The following is a 19186-nucleotide window of genomic DNA, read 5'->3' as shown; positions in this document are numbered from 1 at the left end:
TCCTATCAGCACTAAAACCAGTTAGAGACCATGAACTCCATGAGGGCAGGTTCCCAAGTATAACTTGGCATTAGTAAAGTATGTACATTTTTCTAAAATTTCTCATAGTAATTATTATGAGAAATCTAACCATGCTTTCTCAGGAAGACAGATTATTATTAGGGGAGGAGCAAGAGTGAAGTCAGCAGTCTAGTGTTCATGCCAAGAAATTTATGCTTATTGCTTTATGATTTGTGAACAAAACTCTAGCCCTCCCTGCAACACTTTATATACTTTTCCCCCTTCCACATACACAGCGCCAGTAATTCATTTCCAATACATGAGCTACCTGGCTAGAAAATCAAACATCAAAACATCAAACCGAAAATCAAAATGAGCAAATTGCTAAGATTTCAAGTGTTATCACCACAAAACAAAACAAGAGGTAACAGTGTGAAATGATGGATACGTTAATTACATGATTGTGGTAATCATTTCACAATGTATACATATATTAAAACATCAAATTATGCACTTTAAATATATTCAATTTTTGTCAATTTGACCTCAAGAAAGCTGAGGGAAACCAAAAAAGATGGAGTTTAACTATTTCCAATGGCTTTTCTTTTTTAACATACAATATGAAGTTAGACAAGATAATCTCTAAAGTCCTATTGAAATCCAATCATTCTATAACAGGTTTAGAAAGATTTAATGGTAATGATTTAGGGAGGAGTGAATATTGATCATGGTTCTAAATTGTACTGACATGTTTGCATTCCAGTGTACTGCAAATCAAATTCACTGTAAAATCACTAAAGAAGACATAAATAAGTTTGCCCACTTTACTCAATGTTTGATACATGTTTCTTTCTGAAGGAATATTTTTTTTCCTAAAAAAGTATTTCCTAATTATACTCCTGTACACAATACTTATAATGGAATAATTGCTATACCTTAACTATAGTTAACAGGGTTTACTTAGAGAAATACATTTCTTCATGTGACTAAGTATTCACTTTTCCTGTATTAGAGATTACCCTCTTTAATGTATCTGCCAGTTGAAAATTGTTTTCCTTTCTATGGGGTGCAAGAACATATTAATTCCTCACTTTCACTTTTTCTCAGTTGTGCAGCCATCAAGATTTCTTGGTGAATTTGAGATTTACCCATATGGCCTTCTTAGGCTCCAGGTGTCAGCCATTTTGACCCACATTTACTTCTTGCAAAACACCGCATCCCCTTGTCTACCTAGGAGAACTTTTGTGGATACTCCTCTGTCTGCATAAAACACCCTATCTCCCCACCCATTTGCTTGTTTAATTCCTTTTCAACATTTAGAGTCATCTTAAGTACTACTACTAAAAAGTACTACTTCTTCTAGGATTCTTCTATAGAATCCCTTGTACGGATATGTCTTAGGAAATTTATATAGCACCTTGCTTTTATCTCAACGTTTTGTATTGTGATTGCCTATTTATTTACATGTACCTTCCTGGACTAACTCCATGAGATCAAACACAGTTTCTGTCTCATGGATTTTAGCACTGTGCTTGGTACATCATAAGTACTCCTTGGATATTTGTCACATATATCAATAAATAAATGAATGTCATTGATTAAATGCTAGTTAACTCAGCATATCCAAACATGATTGATTTATTCTTGATTACTAGGTTATGACTGAAAGCTATAGGAAATGATTGAATGACTGAAATCTATATAATTGGCTAACATTTCTCTTAATTTATCCTTTAGAATCAAGGTATATTATGAGAATATGCAAATATTTTCTCTCCATAGTGCACATCACATCTCTTTTTCTTTAAAATAAAATATGATTTGTACTTTTCCCTTTGTTCATTGATTCCATTTTTCCAACATGCTTTATTATAGAAGAGAATAACATTTCCTTCATTTTGTCCTCTAAATCCTCTGGACTTTCAAATCATGACTGTAAAACTAATGATGAATAGTTAACAACTGATAAATACTCACCCACATTAAGTAAATTTGTAGGCCCATGATGGACCTGCAAATGAGCAAGTCTGACGTTATCACACTTTTTGGATTTTAGCAACAAATATTTTTCTGTGGTCACTTACATATTCTTCAGTCCAACTATTAGAATTTTTTCCTGAAACAAATATATAACTCACGGTATGCATACAAACATTTATTTTTACAGGTTGCTACTGAATGTCTTCAGTGTGTTCATAAATATACCCCACCTTTTACAAAAGCTTATAACTGTACAACATTAAAATGGCTACAAATTCATTCTCAAAAAAAAAAAAAAAGAAAATCAGACTTTTCTGACCCTCCCTTAAAATGAAAACGGAAAATTGCTATCTTCAAAAGATTTTTTTTACTATGGACATTTATTAATAGAATCTTAGTAAAAGCATACCACTTCAGACAAAACTACAGCTTAGAACTAGACTTCCCAGGTTTATTAAAAAGAGCTCCTTTCTGATAGAAAAACTAAAGAAACTGAGCCAAAGAAAAAGTGAGGAATAAAGAAGTTAGTATGGTAACTGAATAAATGAATGTCTAAAATAAAGACTATAATATTTCATCTTTCATTAGATCTACTTATTTAAAAACATCAAAAGCATTAAAAACATGAGTTTATTAGCTATTAGACCTCCTTGTTTAATAATTTAATAATGAACACAGATGATCACAGTATTCTCAATCACATGTTCATTCAACAAATAATTTTTGAGTACTTTCTCTGACACTTTAGATGTTAGAGGTAGATCACTGAACAAAAATGACAAAACTGCCATATCTAATTCTTCCCTTAAGTAGTGACTTTATCAATCAGATGTTTATTTTGTGTATAGATTTTCTTACAATTTTTACATTAAAAAGCTTTTCAAAAGTGAGAAACCTCTAATATTTATTTTACACATAGTTGATACAGTATAAATGCAATGAAAGTGTATTCTTGATTACTTTAATGCTATGATAATGTTTTCTGAAGGCAAGTGGGGCACCACAGTCTAAATTATTATATTTTTATTATTTTCACAGTAGGACGCAGAGCTTTCAAGGCAACATAATAGCAACTAACATCAGATATGTCTTCTCTTGCCCTGATAAATTATATTAAATGTGTAAAAAAAAAACCTTCCTTCTCATCCTAAATGCTTTACATTTCTTGAAAGGCAGAATCAAAATTATTTCTGAAATCAATGCAAATTAATTTTTAAATCTTCAGTATTTCATAAAATTTTGCTTTTCCTGCAAAAAGCATATTAAATTTCCTTTTGCAAATAGCATGCTAATATGCTTTCACTGTCTAAAATATCTTTTTAAACAGATGTCTCTAAAGCAGTGGACAAAGAAATTGAAAACATGATAAGAAGTTAACCATTTTGAAAAACCACATAACATTAACTTCATATTGCAATACATTTTTTGGAATTTACTTTACATTTTTAAATTGAAGTATATTTGATTTACAATATCATATTAATTTCAGGTGTACAATGTAGTGATTCAATATTTTTATGGATTATACTTCATTTAAAGTTGTTATAAAATATTGGCTATATTCCCTGTGCTGTAAAATATATTCTTATAGCTTATTTATTTCACACATAGTAGTTTGTCTCTTTAATCCCCTACCTCTACCTTGCCACTTCCCCTTCCTTCTCCCCACTGGTAACTACATTTGTTCTCTAAATCTATGAGTCTGTTTCTGTTTTGTTATATACATTTTTTTGTTTATTCCACATATAAGTGATAATATACAGTATATGTCTTTCTCTGACATATTCTAATTTAATAAAATTTTTCAGTTTAAACATTTGAGTGCTGAAACTATTGTCCTGTTGTTTGTCTAACCAAAAAATAAGCATTTAAAATTTTTTCTTAAATTATCACTTTAGAATGAAACACTCAAATAATCTGACTCTTTGAAATAATATGATTGAAGGTTTAGATGTTCCTATTCAGAGTCCTTTATGTGCATTTCACAGGCACACTGTATGGCTCATATTTTATTAAAGGTAAGTGAGATCATCAAGTAAGTAGTCTATCCCTTAAATAGAGCTACTTTCAAACCTTGGTGTTAGAAACTGCATTGCTATGACTTACCCATTTTTAATGATTTCGGTGGGGACTAGAAATGCTAATAACACAGAGAGTTTCTGAGTCAGTAACAAAGTTGATCATGAAAAACCACCCTTTTTTATCGTTTGGTTCTTCCCTGGTCATGATTTACTGGAAAAAGGCATCAGCAGCCCACATATATTAGACCAAACTAATTTCCATCAGACATCCACTAAAACTCTTGACTGTCACTTTTTCAAAAGAGTCTTTTGCATAAGTTCTGTGTTTTAGAATAATTCCTGTGATGATTCTATGGTATATTGCTAGGAAATCCTTCCTCCCCAAGACTCATTCATATTTCATCTGAGGTCAGGTCAGAGGAAGAGGTATAAATTTCTTATTTTTGTACCTTTTCTCTTCTGACAACTTGTGAAATCAGAGAAAAAGACACATGGATACACCATTTTCCTGTAATAGTAATCATATTATAGAAACCTGATGATTATCACTGAAACTAGATTATTTAGCACTTATGAAGTAAGCTTGAAATGTATTGGGTTAAATGAAAATTGTATTTACTAAATGAAAAAAATATATATGCTAAAGCAAATTTAACATTTTTTTCAAGCATCCAAACCAAGCTATATGGGAACTTGGCTCTTGAAAATCTTCTAATCATCCTTGCCTTTTTCATTTATTGCCACATTTGCTTATTCTTGACCTAGACTACGTAGAAATTTCCACCCACTCACACTCTTGACTTCCTTTAAAACTGCTTCAAGACATCTTCTCCAATAAATCTCCTGGTGAGCTCTAAATTCATTCTGACCACTACTATTTTGTATTTCTACAGGACTTTATATCAAAGTCAGCAAGAGGTTATCCCAGGCTTATTTTAATTATCTCTGTTTATTCAATCATGTCTGAACTTCTAACTATATAATAGACTCATGAAGGTCAGGAAGTCTCTTTCAATTCCATTATTTGCCCAGTTATACCTTGAACAGAATTGTATGAACACCAACAAGACAGTAAATGACTGCTAAATTAACATATGTTAAATTGTTAAACTCTCTCTTTTTAAGAGAATAAAACAAGAACACAAGAAAAACACAAGATGTATGAAACACATTTTTAAAAATTGAGATCAACTCTGACCCCCAGAACAGAATCACAGAAATAAAGATAAAGGCAAAGAGGTGGCGGCTGCTCTGAGTTCTTCAGAGAAAAACAGACCTAAGAGGATATTGCCTCTACTCTGCTATATCTTGCTAGACTGACTTTACTAATACAAATAGCAGACAGTGATAGGAAGGATCAGAGAGGTAGGGGAATGGGGTTTGATGGATTACTATATACATATGTACTATACACACAAGGCACTGAGGTATCCTTATGTGTGTGAGCCAGCGTATTGTATCTGCTAGACACCTACTGGCCCAGGGTGTCCCTCAACATTAGGGGATGAATGGCCTCTGCCTACATGTTATGCTAACATATGGGAACTATTGCTGATCTTGTTGTCCTGGCTGCCCTCTAGGGGCTCTACGCAAAAAGTAGAATTATTTCTCTATCATGCAACTGAAAAAGGACTACTCCTTCTTGTCAAAGACTGAGAGCCTTCCCTTAATTCTTAGGAAAAGACTTCGTTCTGAAGCCCATTTACTTTCAGCCCACAGTAAAAGAATTGTTTCTGTGTACTCCCTCATGAATGACAACTTCTTAGTCCCTGAACTAAGAAGTTAATAATAAACTCATGGTGAGAGATGGTCTAATATGAATGGAATAATATAAATAGACAAAGGGCATTTACTCTTTGTTTAAGGGACTCAGAGATTTGAAGAATAGAGATTAATCTGACAAATTGCCTTAGGTTATTTTCTCTGAAGAAGTTTTAATAAGAGAAAATTTTAGGGCCAAAAGAAAAAAAGTCTATATTTAAAATTTTTAGAGAACGCAAGAAACTATTACAAAAGAATGATCTGGGAGATATATATATATATATATATATATATATATATATATATATAGTACACAATGCATATATGTGTATTGTAGAAATGTATATGTATATATATTGTACATACATGTATATATGTGTATATATTGTATATGTGTGTATATGTATACATAGACATATATACTGCTAATACACACATGTATATATATATGCAATATGTACTTTGAAAACCCAAAAGAGAATGATAACAGAATAATTTTGAAATAAAATTAACAGTCTAGAATACCAATAAGGGTAATTATTTAATGACACTGCTATGGACTGAATTGTTCCCCCCCCCAAATTTGTATGTTTATGCTTTAAACGTCAGTATGACTGAATTTGGAGACAGAGCTTTTTAAGGAGTTCATGAGGGTTAAATGAGGTCATAAGAGTGGGTTCCTAATCTGATAGAATTGGCGGCCTTACAAGAAGAATAAAAGAGCTCTCTCTTCACCATGATTGCCATCTGCAAGACAAGAAGAGAGCCCTCACCAGAAATTGAACCCTGATGGAATTGAATCATGCTGGTAACCTGATCTTGGATGTCTATCCTCCAGAACTGTAAGGATATTAATTTCTGTTTTTTTAAGCCACCTAGTATATGGTATTTTGTTATGCGGGCCTAAGCTAAGACAAACACTGAGCAAAATTTTTTTTTTTAATACTGGAAAGTAAAAATGAAAGCTTAAGAAACAAGGAAAATATATCACTCTACCCACTTTTTGGATTATAAAACTTCAAGAAGGAGAGAAAAGACCAAATGAAAAACACAGTCTCATTAATTAGGTAGCTAGTCCCTACAAATCAGTTTAATGGCATAGGATGGTATCTGAAGGTAGCAAATGTGGACTTGCAGCAGGGGAGCCCTTAGGCATTAAGAAGAGGTACATAGCACCCCATTCTAGCTATTCCTGTGTCAGAGGGCTCTTAGTTTAGGCTCTAACTAAATTTTTGCTGTTTATTAAAATGTAAACAATGTGGGCTGTGGAGTTCTCCAAACTGATTTTGTGAGGTAAGGACAATAGCTTGCTGGACATAGTATTCCTAATGATTTTTGTTTTCAACAATATGTGACTTGATCTGGTTGACTGATATATTTTTGTTTAATCTTTTGATGATTTTGTACATTAAACTGAGAAAAATGTTTAAATATTAAAACACACAGAAATTTGTGATCAGATTAGAAAATTATTAGATGGTGCTTCATCTCCTGAAAACTTTCTATTTGATCACTGTAGCATATGCTTTTAGTTTACCTTGAAAAACAGAAGTTGAAGTAAGACATTTGTCATCCTGACATTGCTAAGAATTCTCTGCTCAAAAATTTCTACTGATTCTCAATTGTGTGCAGAGAAAGATACAAATTCCTCCTATGCCTATTTGGCCCTGCACAAGCCAGTGCCCCCCTCAATGTCTCTTTATGTTTTCCTTTCCTCTGTCTCAACTACGTGACTCCTACACCATGGCAGGTATGTGCCTGCCTCAGGCCTTTGAACTGGCTGTTCCACAGTGCAGATATTCTTCTCTAAGTCATAGACTTTGCACACAATCAGATTGTTAGATAGGTCTTCACTATCCATCCTATTTCAGTTTAAACACATCCCCATACATGTACTCTTTATCTCCTGCCCTGCTTTATTTATACCAGTTTCCATTATAGCATGTCATTTATTTACTGTGGCCAATAGACTCTTAAGTTGGCCTCTAGGACACCTGGCATTCTGATGTTCACTTATTTTTCCTGTTTATTGTTTATCTCTTCCTGCTACATTGTAAGTCTCATGAGGGTATGACATATTTTCTGTTTTTAGTCTACTCTGTTTATTGATGTATACTGAGTGCTTAGCATACTTAGTATATAGGCTACACAATATTTGTTGCATGAGTGAATATATATATATATATATATATATATATATTTTGTGTGTGTGTGTGTGTGTGTGTGTGTGTGTGTGTGTGTGTGTGTGTGGTATGCGGGCCTCTCACCGCTGCAGCCTCTCCCATCGCGGAGCACAGGCTCCGGACACGCAGGCTCAGCGGCCATGGCTCACGGGCCCAGCCACTCTGCGGCACGTGGGATCTTCCCGGACCGGGGCACGAACCCGTGTCCCCTGCATCGGCAGGCGGACTCTCAACCACTGTGCCACCAGGGAAGCCTGAATATATTCTTTTTGACTGCCCTGTCTGTGAACCTGTCTACTTGTTTTTGTTCCATATTACTGTCTATGCTGTGATTACAAACATCTGGGCCCAAAATTAATAATGCCCAGTCAACAGAAAGTTCCATATTTTGACATGTGTTATATTTTGTTTGGAGTCTATTACTAATTTATGAATATCCAATTTTTTCCCAATGTCCATTATGAACTTTACAGAACAACTTTTGGCAGCCTTAAAAATAAAAAAAAACATGTAAGATTAAAAAAAAAAACATGTAAGATTAAAAAATGAAATTTCAAAAAAAAAGGAAAACAAGGATGAATCACAGCTGTCCAGGCTTCTTTCTCCCATACATTTCCAGGAAAATAAAGGAAAGGTATGATCAATCACAGAAAGAATATGGTTAGTAAATGCATTATGCAGTAGTTTGTATTGTTGGCCCACCTCCTCTAAGAGAGCATTTGGTAATATCTGGAAACATTTTGGGTTGTCACAAATGAAGGGAAGGAGTTACTGGCATCTAGTGGGTAGATACTAGAGATGCTGCTAAACATCATTCAATGCACAAAACACACAACAAAGAATTATGTGGACCAAAATATCTATAGTACTTGGATTGAGAAGCCTTGGTATAATGGAATGAAGGTAGTACCATAGTTATAAGACTGCAGCACACAGGAATTTTACAATAGAGCCCAAATCAGCAACTTTTGAACCAGCATCAAGCATTTACAAAGACACCTTCGAATGAACAAGGCCGTTGAGGGAGGACGCGTGGTGACATCAGAGGTGTTTTGTGCTCCATGTGCATTGTCACCCTCACCTGTGGTTTCTCCTTTCTCAAGTTTGGATTTCTGACATTTGTTATTCCACTTTTCTTGGTTTCCAAAATGTTAGCTCACAGTGGGTTTGCTTCAAATGTTGATTAATCTTTAAAATAATTATTTCAAATTGTTACTTTCCACATTTATGTGCTTGAGTGTAAAGATATGAGGGGAGGGGGGCAGAGCACAACCTTTAAAAGAATGACATAGACATAGGACATGACAAAAACTTGTTAGAACCAACTAGGTCAAAGATGGCGGAAGATTCAACTTCCAGTAGACCTTGAGCCTCATTATACACTCATTGTAATAAATTAGCATGCTGAATGACACATCCACCAGCCCCATGACAGTTCTGAGGTTAACCATAAAAGGCAAAAATATTGGGCAGTGGCCCAATTCTTGGAAATCTCCACCCTTTCCCCAAAATAATTGGAATAATCCTCCCACTCATTAGCCTAAGAAATTACCCAGCCCATAAAAACTAACCATGTCATATTTTGAGGTTCTCTCGCCTTCTGAGATGGCCCACACTCTGTCTGTGGAGTAGGTTTCTCTCTAAATAAATCCACTTCTTACCTATAACTTTTGTCTCTCACTGAATTCTTTCTGCAACGAGACGTCAAGAACCTCAAATTCACTGGCAACAGAATAAGAGCTTATTAACTTTAGTTGTAGGCAACACATGTGACAAAGGCTTATCCTGTTTCCTATTAAAGATTTGCTCTTAATACAGCCAAAATTTGAAGCTCCCTTGACTTACATCCCAGGTCCAATAATTCTGCTGGTCTCCTCTCTTATAGAATCACTATGAATATAATTCTTCAGTATTTTACATGATCAGTGAACCTGTAAATATATTGCAGTAGCAAAACAAAATATAATAAAACAATAAAACTAATAAATAAAACTGTTTTTTGAAAATAATAAAAATAGACAAGCCACTAATGGGGCTAATAAAGAAAGAAAGGTGTGTTATGCTTTAGGTGAAGAAGGCTCAAACAGAGAAGTTATTTTAATTGACAATGGTAAAATAACCATTAAACCAGAAAAAAAAATAATTACTTTGGAAACCTAGATGAAATGCATAAATTTTTAGAAAAATAAGAACAACTAGACAAAAGTATCCCTAATAAAGACAGAAGTCTAAAAAGCCAGATACCAAAGAAAGTTGTTAAAGAAGGCAACACCAAACCCAACAAAAACCTAGGTTCAATTGGTTCTATAGAAAATTATTCTTCATAACATAAGAACTGATGAATACCTCATCTCCAAGACTACCTCTTCCTCAATGGAGAATTACAGAGGTTTTCTTGATAACACCATATACACACACACACACAAATACAAGGGTACTCACTATCTACACTATTACCTAGATTTTATTGAAGGTATTATCTGATACAATTAGAAAAGAAAAAGCAATTAGCACCATAACAACTGGAAAGACAGATATAAATAAGTTTTTTCTTTTTTTCAGATGATACTATTATAGATCAAGAAAACTCAAGAGTCAATGGAAAGTGTACTATCAACAAGATGATTGAGCAAAGTACAACTTTATAAAATCAACACAAAAATCAATATCTTTCATAATAAAACAACTTGTTACAAGATGTAATGGAAGAGAAAACTAGATTTAGAATAATTCCCAAAACAGAAGAAATTCAAGCAAATATTTTTTTAAAATGTCTAAAGCCTATACTTCTGAGAAACAAGAAGCTAGGCTTGGGCAAGTCTAGTTCCAAGACTTGGTACAGGTGGAAAAGTGTACCTTACTCTTGAATATAAAACATTAGCGTAACAATGTATGACTTTCCCACTTCATAAATTTTTTTCTCTTTTTTTTTGGCTGCGCTGGGTCTTTGTTGCTGCATGAGGGCTTTTCTCTAGTTGTGGTGAGTGGGGTCTACTTTTTGTTATGGTACACGGGCTTCTCATTGCAGTGGCTTCCCCTGTTGTGGAGCTCGGGCTCTAGGTGCAAGGGATTCAGTAGCTGTGGCTTGTGGGCTTTGTTTCTCTGCAGCATGTGGGATCTGCTAGGACTAGGGCTTGAACCCATGTCCCCTGCATTGGCAGGTGGATTCTTAACCACTGTGCCACCAGAGAAGTCCCCCACTTCATAAATTTAATGTAATCTTAATTAAATTACCATTTTTCAAAACTGAAATTAAGTAAAACAAATGAAGTTAGAATAGCAGGAAATACCTTATTGAAGGGGAGGGGTCTAGACTTTCAGATATTAAAAGATATATTTTCTAAATTAAATTAGTGTGGCTTGGACACATAGGCCAAAGTTAAAGAATAGGAAATATGGGAAAACAGTTTGGCAGTATCTTAAAAAGTTAAATATAAATTTACCATATGATTCAGCAATTCTACTACTAAATATACACTCAAGAGAAATAAAATATATATTGTCCCCATCAATACACATGTGTGAATGTTCATAGCAGCATTATTTGCAGTAGACAAAAAGTGAATACAATTCAAATGTCCATAATCTAATAATAAGATTAAAAATGTAGTGTATCCATACAATGGAATATCATTTGACAATACAAAGGAATGAAGTAGTGATACATGCTACAAAATGGATAAACCTGAAAAACATGCTTAGTGAAAGAAGCCACACGCATAGTACCAAATACTGTATAAGTTTATTTATATAAAATTTCCTGAAGTGGCAAATTTTAAAGATAGAAAATGGTTTCCTGGGGCTGGAGATGGGAATGGAGAGTGATGGCAAATAGGAATAAGAGATCTTTGGGGAATGATAGAAATATTTTAAACTTAGATTTTGTTGATGGTTGTGCACCTCTATAAATTTACTAAAACTCATTAAATTTTACCCTTAGAATAAGTAAATTTCAAAGCATTTAATTACACCTCAATAAAGGTGTTAAAAAACAAATAAAAATCCAGTTAGACACAGTACACTTGGAATTGGACTGTAATGTAAAAGTATCTTCTAAAATCAATGCTGTAAAGATGAACTTTTAAAATTAGCAGTGTTAGGATAACTGGGTAGTCATATTGAAAAAGATAAAGTTGATATTGTTCTTCTTACTATATACATTAGAATGAATAAAAATTGATTCAGAATTTTCCTACAATTGCTAGGGAAAAGCATAGATGAGTTCCCCTCTGTTTTGGGCATTGGGAAAATTTCTAACCATTACTCAGAATCCAGATGTAGAAAAGAAAAATACTCATTTTTTAAAAAAAAGAATCTAGTTTTTTTTGTTTGTTTGTTGTTGTGGTAAACAAGTTAAAAGGCAAATGCATAACTGAGAAAATATTTTCTACTAACATTATAAACAGTTGATACACCTAATATGTAAAGACCTCTGAAAAGAAAAAAAAAAAAAGAAAACTGATAGTAAATGGGTAAAACATTTAAAATGAATATAAGTATATGAAAAGTTGCTGAGTCTTGTTTTCAGTAAGAGAAATGCAAATGAAAATGGTTGAGATAGTTTTCCTACCTATCAGATTGACAATAATTCTAAACTTTGACAACAAACTGTTGGGGTGGCCATAGGGAAACATTCTCATATATTGCTGCAAGGAAAGTAAAATAGTTCAAACCCTGTGGGGTAAGAAGAGAATTAGCTAATATCTTACAAATATACATATGCACTTATGATTTGATGTAGCAATCTTACAATTAGGAATCTATTCCAATGATACACTGGAATAGATTCCTAATTGGCAAAAATATAAAAAGGTAAAAGCACAAGACTATTCACTCCAGTGCTGTATTTAACAGCAAAAATCTGGGAAAGACCAAAATGTCTACCAAGAAGGCATTGGTGAAAAAAGCTATGGTCTATGCACACAAATATAAGTCATGCATCTGTGAAAAAAGGAAAGTAATATATTTTGTATCTAAGGTAGTGATGCTCAAAAGAGATTGATATTGGTCTCCAGGGGAGCTTTGGTAACGTTTGGAAACATATTTCATTGTCAAAACTGGGTGGGGAGGTGCTACTGACATCTCCTGGGTAGAGAGGAGGGAGAGTGCTAAACATCCACCCAGACTGTACTCTAAATTCTATTTTCTTCAAAAAGAAATAGGATTCCTTGGAGAAATAGTGGATTCCAGGCCTGAGCAGGAAATGTACAAAATTAACTTGGATTAACTTGTTAAAGTAGAAGGCAAGGCCTCTAGATGTATCAAATGAATTTAAGAAACAACTTTGAAGAAGCTCAAACAGACCTAAAATAGGAAAACATGATCATAAGTTGGAAAAGTACATTATATCAAAGATATAAAATACATTTTAAATCATGAGTTCATAATCATATTAGAAAAAAATCTCCTCTATCTCCTCAAGGAAAGCTTGAGAACTAACTCATCATTCTGAAAACTGAGAAGTAAAGGAAAAGTATACATTCTGCTTTTCATGTCTAAACTTTAGAATAACCCAGTGGTTCTCAACTGAGGACAATTTTGTCCCTAGGGATAATTTGGCAATGAGGGGGACATTTTTTGTTTTCATGACTTGGGGAAGCGTGTTCCTAGCACCCAGAAGGAAAAGGCCAGGAATGTTACTAAACATGCGGCAATGCACAGAACAACCTTTTAAATGGAGAATTATCCAGACTAAACATAGCACCTGGATTGAGAAAACTTCATTTAGACCAAATAGTTGAAGAGCTGAAAATTTTCTTTATAGAAGTATTTCAGTTAACAAGGTAATAATGTTTACAGTAAAATACCAACTTTCTGCAAACTCTAATAAAAGGTGGATTTGAGCATTGATCATCAATAACACTTAATATCACATAAACATGAAAGAGCACAACCATTCCCATAGTTTTATTGACAATAAACTGAATCCATATCTGACAGAGGAACATTATAAATGGCACCACCTAGATGTAGTTTGCTAAATCCATACTTTGAGAAATTCTACTGGACTGATGTCTCAAGTTCTTCAAAAAGTAAATTGCAAAGCAACAACAGGCAGAGTAGACACATCAACCAATTCCAAGAAATGGAAGATATTTGGATTCTAATCAATACAAATAAGCAGAAAAAATTTATAAGAGCATCATGGAGATTTGAAAAGAAATTGGATAGTTGATTATAATATTAAGAAATTATTTAAATCTTTATAGGTATGACAATGATATGGTGATCATATTTTTAAAAAACATTATTTTCAAGATATTGGTTGAAATTGTTACAGAAAAATTATATGATATTTGTTGGTAGTTACCTCAAAATAATCGAGGATGGAAAAAGAATATGTATAGGAATATAAATGAAACAGTTTGAAGTTATGAGTTCATGATACCATTTTCCCTACTTTTACATTTTTCTGAAATTTTGCATACAAGTTTTAAAAGTTGCATGAAAGTTTTGTATTACTGTAATCATAATTAAGGGGGGAAATCAGATGATAATATTGCAATAAAATATTCCATAATGCATATCAACTTGAAACATAACTTAGCATTATATATGCTTTAATATAGTACTTTAATCATGCTGTATACAATTTGAATATTAATTTTAACTTTCTATTTATATTAAAACATGTTTTCTCTTAGCATTATTCACTTTCAAGGGTCATTTTGTTGTCAGATAACAGTCCATTAAATAAACATCACTTGTTTAATTTACGTTTCAACTTTTCAGTATTATAAATAGTGCTGAAATAAACAGTTTTTCATATAATATAATTTCTTATTCAAATTCATTCATTTTAGGGCATATAGGTCTTATATAAATTGATCTCTTTGGAATAATTCCCAGAATTTAAATAACTTAATATAAGTTCTCATCATTCTAAAGATTATTGAGACATAGAGACAAATCACTCTCTGCAGAGATTGAAAGCATTTGGCTGTCAATAACTGAACATCCTATAATAATTACTTAAATAAGTGTTTTGTTTGTCTCACATAATATAAAGTTCAGGGCTAGTACAGAAGCACAATGATGTCATCAGTAACACAAGTTCTTTCTGTTCTTTTGTTGTGCCATCTTTAGTGCTACCTCATGGTCATGATTCCTTTGCTGTTGCAAAGTATCTACGCACCAGACTGGATTGAGTTGAAAGTGCAAAGCTTCCTTTCAAACCTTTGCCTTTGTATGTAGATAGGCAAGTAATTCCTTGTAGACTTCTGACTTCTCATTGGTGAGAAATGTGTTGAAAGTTCATGCCTGACTAGAAGTTGTATAAGAATATAGAGTGTTTAGTTTTCTAGTTTCTATAAAAGTTTTTTTTTTTCTCCTTTTTTACTTACATTAAATACATTGGTAAATCAGCAGTAGCATTCTGTTACCATGATTGTTACGTTGGGAGAGGAAGAAAGGGGAAAAAAGTTAAATGCTTCCTTAGAAGCAAAAAAAAAAATCAGAAGAAAAAAATGAAGAACTGGGAAATAAAAACTAAGATTCACTAAGCCAAACCGAGCTCAAAGGAAAGCAGCTTTCCTTGTCTCTTCTCTATAAAAGAGACAAGGTAGCAAGGAATGTCTGCTGAGTGAGTCAATTCATCGTACACGAGCCCCACATGGTTCAAGAATACCAAAGTGCTAAATGAAATCCAATTTGTGTTACAATCATTTGCATTTCATTTCTTAATGAATTTACATATAAGATGTTATTTTGTTTTTAAGTTGCACTTACTGGGCTGTTAATGAGATCAAATTTGTTTTGTATCTTTATTAATTTTATTATTCTTTTCCTAAGCTACCTATTCATGTGTTTTGCCACTATCTAAATAAGTATCTGTATGTTTATTAAACAATTTGCATCAACAATTTTGGGATAGGCAGATGTCATAGTGATTGAGGGGGCTGAAAACTCAGAATCCAAAGTTAAATAGCCTAGTTAGTGTAATGCTCCAGCCCTTAATAATCACACAAACTTGGCATACTGCTGGACACATAGCAAGCATTTTGTATGTTTTAGTTTGTTGTTGTTGTTGTTAATAAAATAAGAGATCACTGGAAAGTTGAATTCAAGGAAAACATCTTTTAAATAATGATTTTTCATTCACCCTCTATAGATAGTGCTTTAGCTCTGGAAATTTTGTTCTGCTCCTCTGCCTTCAAAAGTTCTTCATAATATGTCTCATTATATAATAAGCTGATATCACCTCACTGTCACTGTGGATAAGAGCAGATAAACTCTTTAGTAGTAAAGTGTTAATAATAGACATGAGGTAATTCATCTTTCTTCTATGGAATATTTTCATTTCAACCAAGACCAGTCTTTATCCCAATAGAATGTGTATTTCACAATGTGTGATGTCTCTGTTAGCAACCTTCTGATGAGCAAAAGGAAATTTTCTGGAACCCATCAAATAACACCTTCAAGATGACTGTATAAGTTACCATCACTGTTGAAATGGATTTCTTGAGACTATTCAACAAAAAATGCAGCAGAACAAAAGATTTGGAGAGCATTTGCTATAAACTTGAGGAATTCCAGCTTTAATCACTTACACCCTCTTGGTGGAAGTTATACTGTATTTGGCTACAGACCCAGGAATGCCTATAGATGACAGAGGCAAGTGTTAATGAGTCCATTATTAGTGTTGTTTTCATTAAAATATCACAAAGCTCCAGGAGGTGGACTAATATATTCTTTTATTTATTTTAGATGCTTGATATTTTAAATGGAATATGAAACATCTTTGAATCACAGTGGCAGACTCTTGAGGATGATTAAGCATGGTGTCTATTAAAAAAAACGTGAATTACAATTTGTGCTAGATAAAACTGTACTCATACAGTGAGAAATTTGGCATTTAATAATCTTCAAATATTTTTATTTCTTAAATTTTTCTTCCTGTTTTTAGTTGTTCAAAGTAACAGTGTCTGAAAATTAGGGACCAAGTTAAAGATCTTCCAGTTTCATAGACAAACTTATTATAAGAGCTGTCCATATTGACTCTTTTCATTTTCTGCCCTTTTAAACAGCTCTCAGCTTAGTCGTTAATTTAGTCCATCACTCTAAATTGTTCATGCCGGTCACCAATCAAACTCATTTTTCTAAGTCTATTGGCTATTTACCAACCATCATATTACTTGTCTTCTAAGCAGCATTCATTCTTGTTGACATATTTTCCCTTGGCTTCCTGGTCATTTCTCATTTGCTTTTCTTCTCTCATGTTAGGCTACCCATTCTGTGCCTCCTTTTGGAGACTTACCTCTCTACTGATTGGAATTCTTCAGGACTCTGTCTAAAGTCTCTCTTCTTTGCACTCTATACTATTTTCCTAAGTAATCACATACATATTAATTGACACCTATGAACAGAGACACAGATTTATATGTTTAGGCCAGATCTCACTGTAAACTCCAGACATCTATATCCATGGTCTCCTTGACAACTTCTCCTTGGTTTCAAAGGCATTGTGATCCCTAGGTGGTCTATATCTACATGTCCTTTCAAAACCTGTCTTCTCATATAATAGAACCCCTTTGCATCTAGTTACTCAAGTCAGTAATTGAGTCGACCATGACAACCATATCCTGATTTTTCTCTATCTAATTCATCAAAAATCTTCTCAAATGTACCTGTTAAATATTATCCAAGCTCATGCAGTTCTGAACATATCTCTTGCTAATACCATTTTTTTAGTCCAAGCTACTATTATGTCTATTTCATATCTACAGTAGAGATCTAAATCGTCTACCCACATGCAGCCCCCCTGGCTGCCTTACAGTTCATTCTCTGCATTCTGCCAGAGAAATACTTTCATCACAGTAACCTGATACTGGTTTTCAAGTAAAACAATGATCAGCTTCCCTTTTCTCCTAGAAAGGTTGGTTGAGTTACCCCTACCAACCTTTTACTGAGGTTATCTACTAGACCTTCACAGTAATCTGTTTCCCTGCAGTCTCAGGACCTGAACTTTGAATTATCTTTTTTAATAATTTATATTTATGCTTCAGATCTGATTAAAATATCTTCTCTGTTTTCAAAGTTATAATTCTGTATTCTGTCATAAGACTATTGAATGCCTGGGTTCCCATTATTCTTTAAGCTCCATAAGAGCAGGAACTGTGGCGTGTCTGATTTAATTTACTCCTAGCACCTAATGAAGTGCTTGGAACCTTCTTAATATGTAAGAGGGATTTGTTGAAAAAATAATACATAAATACTTTCAAATCATATAACACTACCTAATTCTACCTTCATGTATATTTTCCTTTTTCTTAAACTAAGACATTTAACAAGTTAAATATTTTCCCTTGGGAATACTCTTGCTAAACTGAAAAGAACCTGTACATATTTTCATGCATACGTTAATTCATGCAACAATACTCTATCACCTTAGAATACTGAGAAAATTCTCCTTTATTGGTAGTTTGAAGTTAAAATTCTTACAGCGTTACAAGATAAACCCAGTTTTGAAGATGAATGATCCATATAAAACAGTTATGTAGTTGACCCGTTGACTTAACATATATTTCACCTTTTTTGGTTATGTAATTTTTAGATTCCAAAACCAAAGCTCAGCTGAATGGATTAAATTCTTTGCCTCTTGGCATATGAATCAATGTTACTAATATTTAACATCTTACATACCATATAATACTCAAAAAAAGTGTTGAGGACTGTCATTAATTTGCCAACTTTTTCATTTGCCAACTATGGACATTAAAAATTCCCACATTACTTGTTCAATCACCATGTCATCAGCAAAAGAAGGATATATGTTAACACCAAAGAAAAAAAAAATCAAAGAACAGACTTTTCAATTAAATAAAAATAATGTTTTATTAAACTGTGGTGTGCTCTTATTTTTATCATTTCATCTTGGCTTGTTAAAATTCCCATCAGGAGACTGGCCCAGTTCATAATTTGACATATGGGAATCACTCACATAATGTAAGTGAGTAAAATATTTCTTTTTCCATTCTTATGAATAATTCTAAGACATCTTCTTCATTTTTGACAAATAGCTTCAAAATGATTTCAGTTATCTATTGGATAAGTGATAAAGCTGAGAAAAAAGGTTGAAGTTGGCTTGTGTATCATCAAAAGGAAACACAGGTAAGGCCTTTTATTATTAATGGAAGAATAAGAACAGTAAACAGTGGACAAAACTAATGCATGGTCTTAAGCAATATTTCATCATTGAGACTGTTAAAAAAGCAAATAAAGTTTAATTGTCTTGTGATTAAT

At 33.2% G+C, this 19186-nt stretch overlaps 1 protein-coding gene across 1 annotated transcript in view; it reads right to left on the bottom strand.

The window, feature by feature from the left end:
* Positions 1–19186, bottom strand: part of LRRTM4 (leucine rich repeat transmembrane neuronal 4) — an 872383-nt gene that overhangs the window by 737972 nt on the left and 115225 nt on the right. The window lies entirely within an intron of this gene.

Source organism: Phocoena phocoena, chromosome 14 (assembly GCF_963924675.1).
Source record: "Phocoena phocoena chromosome 14, mPhoPho1.1, whole genome shotgun sequence".
NCBI lineage: Eukaryota > Metazoa > Chordata > Mammalia > Artiodactyla > Phocoenidae > Phocoena > Phocoena phocoena.
The sequence above is the reverse complement of the archived record's forward strand: the minus strand, read 5'-3'. Positions and strand labels throughout refer to the sequence as shown.